General features: G+C 38.1%; 1 protein-coding gene across 2 annotated transcripts in view; it reads right to left on the bottom strand.

Moving 5' to 3' along the window:
• Nucleotides 1–5,480, bottom strand: part of LOC137056314 (neuropeptide FF receptor 1-like) — an 11,473-nt gene extending 5,993 nt beyond the window's left edge. The window contains exons 1-2 of one of the 2 annotated variants that reach the window (XM_067430359.1): nucleotides 1,542–1,680; nucleotides 1,275–1,413 (exon numbers count right to left, since the gene is read on the bottom strand). The gene's annotated coding sequence lies outside the window, so the exon portion shown is untranslated. Of the gene's footprint in view, nucleotides 1–1,274; nucleotides 1,414–1,541; nucleotides 1,681–5,281 lie in introns of those variants that run through there. The other variant, XM_067430358.1, reaches the window with a different exon arrangement.
• Nucleotides 5,481–12,703: the final 7,223 nt, after the last annotated feature.

Here is a 12,703-nt window from a genome sequence, read left to right as displayed (position 1 = left end):
TCGTAAAACGCTAAAAACCTTGTTTTTGCACTCCTAGTTTTTAGCGACACTTTAGCCCGTTTCACACTGCACGTCGGACCCGCAATATTCCCGGAGCATTGCCGGGTCGCCTTCTGTGTGAAAGCAACCACGTCCCGGCATTGATTACAGAATTCGACCCGGGTCGGGGACCTAGTAACATTGCGGGATTCGACCCGGGACGAGTGCTGTGTGAACAAAAGCTGAAACTAATGCCGCAGCGTGTGCGTAGTTATCGTGCGACAGCGCTCATATTGCAGTATTTCGCTGGCAGTGTGAATGGACCAAATCTAGTGACCCGGGAACAAATGCTGGGTCGCATTATCCGTGTATTTGCCGGAATCGCAGTGTGAAAGGGGCTTAAGATGACGGGTTCGATTCCCAGGGAATGCATAAACTGAAAAAATGTGTAGCTTGAATGCACAGTAAGTTGTTTGGACAAAAGACATCAACCCCCACTGTATGCCATCGTCTCCTGGGCTTCCTTTCGTGATCTTTAAAGGGTTAGTTCACCCAAAAATGAAATGTATGTCATCATATGTCAGACCTCCGTTCATCTTCAGAGACAGTTTAAGACATTTTATATTTAGTCTGAGAGCGTATTTACGACTTTATTCAGCATTGTCTTCTCTTCCGTATTTGTTTTCAAACCTCAAATAAAGATTTGAACGGTTATGAATCAGCGTATTGATTGATGATTCGGATCGCCAATGTCACGTGATTTCAGCAGTTTGACACGCGATCCGAATCATGAATCAATTCGCTGATTCATAACCGTTTGAATCTTTATTTGAGGATTGAACACAAACGCGGAAGAGAAGCCAATGCTGAATAAAGTCGTAGTTTTTGTTATTTTTGGACCCAAATGTATTTTGGATGCTTCAAGAGACTCTAATTAACCCACTGATGTCTCATATGGACTACTGTGATGATGTTTTTATTCCCTTTCTGGACATGGACAGTATAGTGTGCATACACTTGCATACGCTCTCGGACTAAATATAAAATATCTTAAAATGTGTGTGAAGATGAACGGAGGTCTTACGGGTGTGGAACGAGATTTGGGTGAGGAGTTAATGACAGACATTTCATTTTTTTGGGTGAACTAACCCTTTAAGAGTCTTAGATGCAGCATGAATGAAATCTACTTCCCTCAGCGAGCACACGGGCGTCGGCGCTCCCTGAACGAGTTTAATAGAACTGAGTGACAGTGAGTGCTCTGTGTGTTGTCTGTTTAGTGGGTTTTTCAGCCTCACCTGTGCGGGCGACTGCAGGGATTCACTGCGTGTGCTAAAAACAGCAGCATGATTAGCTCTTGCGGTCGAACATTTTCATGTTGTTGTTTTTAAGTCCTGACATGGACAGAAAGGAGCACCACGCTTCAGTTTGACAGGACTGAAGGGAGGGAAAGGATAAATAATTTCACTGTCAATGAGGTTAATTTGGCGTCCATGTCAACGAGCTACATTGCACTCATACTCTTTTAATTATTCATTGTCATGGGAACCATCAAATTGTCTCACCGATTACTTCTTGCACTCATAAACATGTTTAGCTCCTCTGTTGCTTAAGGATACGCAGCGTGTGTGTGTCTCTCTATAGCCCCTTTCACACTGTGATTCCGGCAAATACACGGATAATGCGACCCAGCATTTGTTCACGGGCCGCTAGATTTGGTCCATTCACACTGCCAGCGAAATACTGTAATATGAGCGCTTTCACACACAACCCGTAACGGTCCCGGGTCGAGTCGACACGTGACATCCGGATGTGACGTATAACGGCGAGCGATCTCCGCTTCAGCGCGGACAGTAAGGAGCTCCGTGGTCTCGACTTGTGTCCAGTTTGAGCTCATTTCTGCTTGTTTAATTTTAGTTTCTTTTGTAGACGAACACTCTCTGCGTTTAAAACACCGACGAGCTCTTCTGGCACTGCAGGGTTGTGTTATTGAAGAAACAAGCTCTAGGAGTCGCACGATAACTACGCACACGTTGCGGCATTAGTTTCGGCTTTTGTTCACACAGCACTCGTCCCGGATTGAATCCTGCAATATTACTAGAGCCCCGACCCGGGTCGAATTCGGTAATCAATGCCGGGACGTGGTTGCTTTCACACAGAAGGCGACCCGGCAATGTTCCGGGAATATTGCGGGTCCGACGTGCAGTGTGAAAGGGGCTTAAATCTACTTGTTAAACGTCCTCTTAAAGGTGCGGTACTGCTGATTGGCTCACACTTTCTCCTTCCCCTCATGTGTGGACACGCCCCTTATACTCCTGATTGGCTCACACTTTCTCCTTCCCCTCATGTGTGGACACGCCCCTTATACTCCTGATTGGCTCACACTTTCCCCTCCCCCCTCATGTGTGGACACGCCCCTTATACTCCTGATTGGCTCACACTTTCTCCTTCCCCTCATGTGTGGACACGCCCTTAAACTCCTGATTGGCTCACACTTTCTCCTTCCCCTCATGTGTGGACACGCCCCTTATACTGCTGATTGGTTAACACTTTCTCCTCCCCCTCATGTGTGGACACGCCCCTTATACTGCTGATTGGCTAACACTTTCTCCTCTCCCTCATGTGTGGACACGCCCCTTAAACTGCTGATTGGCTCGCTCTTTCCCCTCCCCCCTCACGTGTGGACACGCCCCTTAAACTGCTGATTGGCTCACTCTTTCCCCTCCCCCCTCATGTGTGGACACGCCCCTTAAGCTGCTTGTTGGCTCACTCTTTCCCCTCCCCCCTCATGTGTGGACACGCCCCTTAAGCTGCTGATTGGCTCGCTCTTTCCCCTCCCCACTCGTGTGGACACGCCCCTTAAACTGCTGATTGGCTCGCTCTTTCCCCTCCCCACTCATGTGTGGACACGCCCCTTAAGCTGCTGGCTGGCTCACTCTTTCCCCTCCCCCCTCATGTGTGGACACGCCCCTTAAGCTGCTGATTGGCTCGCTCTTTCCCCTCCCCCCTCATGTGTGGACACGCCCCGTAAACTGCTGATTGGCTCGCTCTTTCCCCTGCCCCCTCATGTGTGGACACGCCCCTTAAACTGCTGATTGGCTCGCTCTTTCCCCTCCCCCCTCATGTGTGGACACGCCCCGTAAACTGCTGATTGGCTCGCTCTTTCCCCTGCCCCCTCATGTGTGGACACGCCCCTTAAACTGCTGATTGGCTCACTCTTTCCCCTCCCCCCTCATGTGTGGACACGCCCCTTAAGCTGCTGATTGGCTCGCTCTTTCCCCTCCCCCCTCATGTGTGGACACGCCCCGTAAACTGCTGATTGGCTCGCTCTTTCCCCTGCCCCCTCATGTGTGGACACGCCCCTTAAACTGCTGATTGGCTCACTCTTTCCCCTCCCCCCTCATGTGTGGACACGCTCCTTAAACTGCTGATTGGCTCACTCTTTCCCCTCCCCCCTCATGTATGGACACGCCCCTTAAACTGCTGATTGGCTCACTCTTTCCCCTCCCCCCTCATGTGTGGACACGCCCCTTAAACTGCTGATTGGCTCACTCTTTCCCCTCCCCACTCATGTGTGGACACGCCCCGTAAACTGCTGATTGGCTCGCTCTTTCTCTGTTAATTTAATCAGATTATCACATATGATTCGGGTTAGATGAAAACAAGCTTCCAATCTTATTAGAATAGATTAATACAACTTTTGAATAGTCTTTTAGCACTTTGCCGCTCTTTCATTGATGTTGGCTGGCTTTGTGGAAAAAAAGATCTTCAAGGTAAATATTGAGGTTTGCTGCAGTATACATAATTTATTATTCTTCGGCGATGCTTTGTGTTCTCAGTCATAATCATAAAGACTGTTCTTAAAATACAAAATAAGTGGGCGGTTAAGGTTACAGATGCTCTTGTTAAACGGGCTCTGATGATTTGCCTTTTTTTGTGACAGGCTAAATGAAACCGTTTCAGACTGCAGTGAATGCAGATTTAATGTGCACGTATCAGACCTGCTTATAAAGAAGTTAATCAAGTCATAAAATTGCTTTTCCACTGAAATGTCCTCTGAGAATTTGAAGTTCTGCAATGATCATATATTGTCCGCTAGTGTTATTTCTTCATCATATTTCTATTAATTCTTGAAGTCTCAATTCAATTAAACCACAGTATATGACATGCTGTCTTATGTATTCTTCTTCTGGGTGGATGATATGAAATATCAGGCTGTGTTCATGACATGGTCAGACTTGTGGCTTCGGCTGTAGTGTATTTCTAGATTGTTTCAAGGCCAACTTCAATTATATTTTCATAAAGGTATTTCATACAAATAACTTTGAAGCTTATTATAGCTATTTTTGATTATGAAAAATGACTATAATTTTGACTTTACAGTACACTACCAAGTGTTTGCTTTCAAATGAGACCATACTTATGCTTTTAGTGCAAAGGATTCGTGAACTGTATTTGTTTTAGTTTGAGGTTAAAACATCCTATGCTCATGATTATTGATTTGTCAAACCACAATATGTAATCGAGTGAAAACATGATGATCAGCGATAGCATCAGAATTATGCATGTTCTCTTATACATTATGCACCATTTTTAGCTATTAAAAATGTAAAATATTGATGCATAATTTTTTAATGGCAGAACTCCTGTATGCTGTAATACCTGCAGGGCGGCAGAAACATCTGTAATATCACTGCTGATTGTTCCGCTCAGAGAGTCCAGCTTCACATTTTGATCTGAACCTCTTCTAATGCATAATGCTATTAATTCCAAAGTTTCTTAATTAAACGTTTAGATTGGAGAGCACTGCCGATTGCCATAATTATATACCATCATCATCATTATGTGGTAGTGTCATGTTATTTTTCTGAAAGTGATCAATGTATATTGTGTTTTAAGGTTACTGCCCCAATGACGGGCTGTTTTACCCACAATCCTGCTGGGTTTCCGCATGTACAACCAAACTTATTTAAAAGATAAATGAATACAAATTGCATTCAATAATGTATTGCATACATCATTCATTTAAATCAAACATTGATGATATAACCTAAATTGTCTATGAATATTATATTATGCTGCAATATATTTTAATGTTAATTTCAAACAATCAAAATGTTATTAATAATAAATATTTTAAATTATTTTATAAATGTTTTTAATTAATTAGTGCTTAACCTCATTTCCATTAGCCTCATGTTGATTTCATGATTTTTGCATGTTGTCATTTAGTGTTATGATGAAAGTGAGATGTACAGACATAATATTTAAAGTTATATATAAGATCTAATGAAAAAGTTCTTACCTTAAACGTAAAGTGTGCGGGTCCTGCAACTGTCCTGTTTGATATGAGACTCATCAGCACTGATTCCCAGGACTTATTAATTATCTATCACATGCTAATTAGTTTCCCAGAAACATGCAAAGTGTGGAAATAACACTGATCAAATGTCGACGCATTCAGATATGAAAAGACACAACGCATTCCTGCTCGGATACATGGACCGCACTGCACGCGGCTGACAAAGAGAAAGAGAGTGTGTGTGTGTGTGTGTGTGTGTGTGTGTGAGAGAGAGAGAGAGAAGTGTATGGCAAGCTGTTTAGACTTTTATTTATTCCTAGGAGATGCATTTTCACTAGTTAAAATACTAATTCTTGATATCAGAAATTGGATTTTTACTAATAACAATGGCAGGTTTTGATATCAGGAACTACATTTCCACTAGTAAAAAGTAATTGTATTTTCACTTGTTAAATGTCACCATAGACTGCCATTCAAATTCAACTGTTGATATCAAGAATTTATATTTCTGTGGTTGATGTCATTGTTAATATCAAGAAATAATATTTTTACTAGTGGAAATGTAATTCCTGATATCAAAAAATGCCATTTTAACTAGTGAAATATTTATTTCTGATATCAAAAATTCATACTCTGCAAATAATTAAATGTCTAAATAAATAATGGCTTGCCATAAAGAGAGGCAGTCTGTAACTCTGAAACATATGAATGGATGGATGCATGGGCGGATGGAGGATACATGGATGGATGGATGCATGGATGGATGGAGGATACATGGATGGATGGATGGAGGATGCATGGATGGATGGATGGAGGATGGATGGATGGATGGAGGATACATGGATGGATGGATGGAGGATACATGGATGGATGGATGGAGGATACATGGATGGATGGATGGAGGATACATGGATGAATGGATGGAGGATGCATGGATGGATGGAGGATACATGGATGGATGGATGGATGGATGCATGGATGGATGGAGGATACATGGATGGATGGATGCATGGAGGATACATGGATGGATGGATGGATGGAGGATGCATGGATGGATGGAGGATACATGGATGGATGGAGGATACATGGATGGATGGATGCATGGAGGATACATGGATGGATGGATGGATGGATGGATGGAGGATGCATGGATGGAAGGAGGATGCATGGATGGATGGAGGATACATGGATGGAGGATACATGGATGGATGGATGCATGGAGGATACATGGATGGATGGATGGATGGAGGATGCATGGATGGATGGAGGATACATGGATGGATGGATGGATACATGGATGGATGGAGGATACATGGATGGATGGATGGAAGGAGGATACATGGATGGATGGAGGATACATGGATGGATGGATGGATACATGGATGGATGGAGGATACATGGATGGATGGATGGATGGATGCATGGATGGATGGAGGATACATGGATGGATGGATGGATGGAGGATGCGTGGATGGATGGAGGATACATGGATGAATGGATGGATGGAGGATACATGGATGGATGGATGGATGGATGGAGGATACATGGATGGATGGGTGGATGGAGGATACATGGATGGATGGATGGATGATACATGGATGGATGCATGGATCGATGTATGGATGGATGGATGGATGGATGGAGGATACATGGATGGATGGATGATACATGGATGGATGGATGCATAGATGGATGGATAGATGCATAGATGAATGGATGGAGGATACATGAATGGATGCATAGATGGATGGATGGATGGATGCATACATTTAAATTTAACATATTTTTCTTCCATGAAAATGGAAAAGTGAGAACTTGGATTTTTGAGTTGACTAAATAAAAACTTTGAGGGAGCATGACGGACACTTACTTTTTTAAAGTTGAAACAACCAGTTTTACCATCACATACTAGCACTACTACTACTACTTATAATAATAATAATGGGCAAATTATATATAAATAATAAATGAAATGGCTTATAAAGACAGAGCTTGTCTCATTAACATGTTCATTGATTTAATAACCGTCTGTGTTGACTGACTGCTCTTCTGCTTATCGGTTCCTCTCGTTAATCTGCTCTGTTGTTCAGTCGTTCATGCGGCCGCTGTGAAATGGTTGTTTATGGACAGTTTGTCTTCTCTAGCTCGAGTCTTTCATGCATTACAATCAATCAGGATGAAGGATGTCTCTCTCTGACAGAATCCATAGAGATCCTCCGGAGACGCTGAGGCACACACACACCGCACAGTGACTGTGAGCCTCACACTCGTTTCTCTTCCCTCGTTTTTATAATGTAAAACCTTCTGCACTGAACGCTGTGTGCCATCGCATTCCTGCAGCTTTTGTCTAAATCAGTGTTTTTTGTCCTACCCTTGTGAAAAAAAAGTGCACTTTAGTGTACTTTTATAAAGTGTACTTATTACACAGATAATATACTTATACTAAATACACTTAATTGTGACTTAAATGCAATGTTTTCGGTGTACTTAACACACATTATATGTAATTGATTTCAAATTTATCACATATTTAGTTGAAATAAAATACAATAAGTTGCAATTAAGAGTGATTTTTTGGAACAACTTAAGTGGTACTTAAATACAACTTTATATGTACTTTCATAATCGCTTCTAGTGTATTAAAATTGTAATTAAAGTGCACTGCTCAATGTACTGACATCCATTCTACTGTCTTAAAAACAAGCAATTAATATGAACTAAAATATACCTTAACGTAATTTACATGTACACTCTAATATAATGAAATACATTCATAATTACATTTTTCAAATAATGCAGCTGCAATTTCGTATAATAAACACATCCAAATTTAAATCCTCTACATTTATTGACAAAACAATCTGTAAAACAAATATACAAAAAAAACTTTTTTTTTGATGCCCAAGGAAAACCCAAAAAACTATTTACACAAACACAAATTCATTTAGAAAGAGTCTGGAGGACAATGAGGATTATATGCAATTATATGCATTATTATATCTCCCTCATTCAAAGGTACCTAAATCTACCCATCACAGAAAATTACCTCACACAACAGATGAATAAATACAAACAAATGGAAAGAAAAGAATCGTTTCATGTACAACACTAAGATTCAAATCTTTGGGTAACGTTTAATTAGTTAACTACTTAATTTAACATGAACTTAGAATTAATAATAATATAAACATTTATTTATCTTAGTTAATGTTAATTTTAATATTTACTAATTAGGGGTGTAACGGCACATGTATTCATACTGAACCGGTTCGGTAAAGGACTTCCGGTACAGTGCACGTGTGTACCGAGCGGTACGAATGCAATCTTTAACAGTTAACAGACGGCTTGTTTAATGAGTGGAACACACTTCAATACAAGTTTCCATAAGAACATATGTATTCTGTCAATTTTATCATTAAATTCAAGTGATGCCATATTGATGCTCTTTAATGTGACATGACAGATCACTGTAAAGACACATCAGTTCAAGCAGCAACGCGGCACGAGTGAATGTGATCACCTTGTCATAGTCAAAGAATAAACATGAATTAACATCAGAAGGTATGTTAAGGATACATTACAACTTACTAAAACGTATCACATTGTGTAATCGTTAAGTGTTTCAACAGCAGAAAGATGTCGATAAAACCCGAGAGAGATGAACTCTTTCACTAAATGTATGCATTATATTAGCCTATATATTCATCATATTCTACTTAACCTGAAAACCTGAAAAAAATCTAACCTATAATTAGATTTATAAGTTAATGCAAAAACGGTCTTATGAGAAGTTTACACGTTTGCATACAATGCGAGTGCAAGTAAGGCCTCCCTATATAGTCTACACTATACAGCATTCTTTGTCGTTTGATTAAACAGAAACAACAAGGCAATTATATATTACATTCTGAATCAAATTATAATCTTTGTGTGCCCTTTGTTAGAGTTAAGCTTGGTAAAACGTCCTTCAAATATGTTGCAGCCTCAGGTTGGAATTTGCTCCAGACTGAGTTGAAGCTAAAAGATCTGGTGACATTTAGTCATTTTAAAATTTTACTACATCATTTTGAGAGTAAATGAATGGTGTGTAATTGTTTTTGACTGGTTGTATGTTTTATGTTTTTTATGTGACTTTTATGTATAACTGTACATGCAAACACAGCTGCCTATCTTGGCCAGGACAGGACATTTTAATCTCAGTGAGTTCTCCTCCTGGTTAAATAAAGGTAATAATAATAATAATTAGTAGAGATATTTTTTATATTATATTTTTAATTCTTTAAGAAACCTTTAGTTTAGGACAATTACAATTTGTTCAGTAAACTAATAAAAATAAAAAAAGCATTTTTATATTTGTGTACAGTTTTGTCAGCTTTGTGTACTGTTACACCTCTATTATTAATGCAATCTTAAAATCAAAAGTTGTGTATATGTTAATTATTTAATGCATTGTTAACTTGCATGAACAATGACTATAAATTTAATTAACTAGCTTTGAACTATAATTTATTAAGCAAGGTCAACAACTATTAATAAACACTGTAAAAAATAAAATTAAATAAATAAATAAAAAGAAATCACTGTTAGATCATGTCGGCCAATACATTAAATAACGTTAACAAATTAGATTAACGTTAACAAATTACTGAACTTATAAGCTCTTAAACCTTTTCTAGCACCAAAATTAGGACCAAAAGGTTTATTCTAAAATCTTATTCCAGCATTACAGTGAAAGAAAAAAAAAAAGAAAGAAAAAAAAACTGAAGAACTCCAAAGGCACACAAAATTGTTTGTCACCAACTCTTTTCAAGTTGTTTGGAAAGTGCTGTTTATGTCAATGTCCCAGAAGCTCTCCATCAGTAGGAAACTGGTGCACCATCTCTCCACAGTAGATGTGAATGGACATGTTCCAAAGAGGCAAGAAAGCAAAAAAATATATACCTTGAGGAAAGAAAAAGAAAACGCAAAGAAAAAATTTGTTTATAAAACAGATCTATCCATTATTATTATTGGCTCAATTAAATTAAAACGATAGATGTACAGTTGTGCTCCAAAGTTTATATTCACACAGCAGTATCTGTATGAAAAAAAAGAAGAAAAAAAAGAAATAGCCATAAGAGGGATCATAAAAATGAACATGTTGTCTCTTTTTTATCTAGTACTGCCCTGATGAAGCAGTTTATTCTGCACGTGTGTGTACGCTTTTGACCACACCTGCATCCCCTATGTGATGAATTACCTCAGTCATCAGGGTAGAATGATTGGAGAGGTTCCTTCACGTTCCCACTGAGCACATCATCTTCACTAACACTGGACTTTAAAAATAGAGAACATTTTAATAATGGTTTTTATTCCTACTTTACAGGGAATTAAACATAACTTAAATATAGATAAATAACCCAAGACCAATGTAAATTGAGAAAAGTATTCTTGCATTTTTCCTCATCTTGCCTTGCAAGTTTCAGCTCACCTCGCACCATCTCCATGAAGGATGTTCCTGCATTTACCACGCCTGGCACAGAAATGCTGCGGCTCCATTCCTTTGGGTGTGTGGCCTGTAAAATATATAATGATTAGGGGATCTGTAAATGCACAAGTGGGAATGTATTACTTACAAATGGACAAGATAAAAAGCATTTAAAAGCTAAAGACTTGATAGCAATGTTTTAGCTTGTGTCATGGCTGGGCATAAATTCATAATTAACATTAACTTGACCTCATCAAGATGGCTCTGTGATTCCACACAGCTTGCACTGGATCTCCAATAACACATCTGTATTGATACTACAAAATAAAAAATAAAATAAGCACAAAATATTAAAAACTCAAATAGTACTTTAACATCTTACTCTCCAAATGCAAAAAGAAAAGAACCGATTAACATCATTATTTCATTACTGGTTGTTGTTATACGTTAAGTTAATATATGGAATAAATGTATATAACGTTAAATGTCTTCTGTCCATTTAAAAAGTAGCAGTTCGATTAAAATATTGTATTTACACCAGGCAAATTCATTGAACATGCCCACACCGGCGATCACATTCCGATTTAAGAAATTATTATAATGCAATCTTAGATACATGAATATGAATAATACAATCTTAGATACATAGGAAACATGAGTAACGTTAATTCACCTCCCGAGTCCATATTGCGTCTATCCTATCTGCGATTAAACTAAATAACTACACCGTAATAGAGAGCTACCATGTTACGGTGAAAATGTAAAAACAAGAGAGCTTATATCAAGATATACTTACTTGACTCGTTATTTGTAGCATATAATGTCTCATCTGTAATGATCCAAACGGTTCGCTCCTCTGTCGTCTGTTCTCTTCAGCTTCATTTCCCTCACGCATCGAGATGACGCAATCATGGCGGACCACGCATTTTTCAAAATCATGACGTAGTATTTTTGGCGCATGCGCATTGAAATATTAAGTATAAATATAAAATAAGATATTTCGTGCATTAAATGTTGATTATAAATCACTTATTAATTATCCATTTCTGTTCAGGTTGTTCTAACACACTGTGTAGTTGGACTGTATTTCAGAGAACTTGACTCATTCCTAACTAAAAGTCAATCATGTTTAGAGTCTGATTAAAATTAAATGTAGCCTATTTTAACTGAATTTTAATGCAAATTAATTTGGTTTAGATTTGTTCAACTTTTTCTTGCAATTAATGCAATTAAATGTGTAATCGCCATACAACAACATAATATTGAAAGTAGGTTATTCTACACAGATGTAAAGTAGCCTACAGTAGACAACTCCTCTCATAAAGATTGACAATGTCAAATTATGTAGAAAACTGACACTTGTAGATGAGTTCATAGGAGCTAATTATAACATTTCAACAGTATGTTGTACTGGAGTGTAAGCGAGTGAAATTTTGAAGAAAAATACATTAACCAATGTAAATTTGGACAACTAATTAAAAAAAAAAATCATGTATTTTCCATGTGCTTTGTCATTAGTAAAATAAGTGTACTTTATGAAACAAACTCATAATTAAAATGGTTTAAGTAAATTTAGGTGTAGACATTATTACAAGGTGCATTTTTAAAAAGTGCACTTATGTTTATAAATATTGTCATACAAGTGTACTTTCTTTAAGTGAAAATTAACTAGATATTATTACAAAGCGCACTTATTATAAGTGTACTAAAGTGTGTTTATAAATATTGTCATGAAAGTGTACTTTTTAAAGTACAAATTAATTAGATATTATTAAAAAGTGCACTTATTATAAGTGTACTAAAGTGTGTTTATAAATATTGTCATGAAAGTGTACTTTTTAAAAATACAAATTAATTAGATATTATTAAAAAGTGCACTTATTATAAGTGCACTAAAGTGTGTTTATAAATATTGTCATGAAAGTGTACTTTTTTAAAGTACAAATTAATTATATATT

This window comes from Pseudorasbora parva, chromosome 21, assembly GCF_024679245.1.
Source record: "Pseudorasbora parva isolate DD20220531a chromosome 21, ASM2467924v1, whole genome shotgun sequence".
Classification (NCBI taxonomy): Eukaryota; Metazoa; Chordata; class Actinopteri; order Cypriniformes; family Gobionidae; genus Pseudorasbora; species Pseudorasbora parva.
Note: the sequence above shows the minus strand (reverse complement) of the source record. Positions and strands in the feature narration are given on the sequence as shown.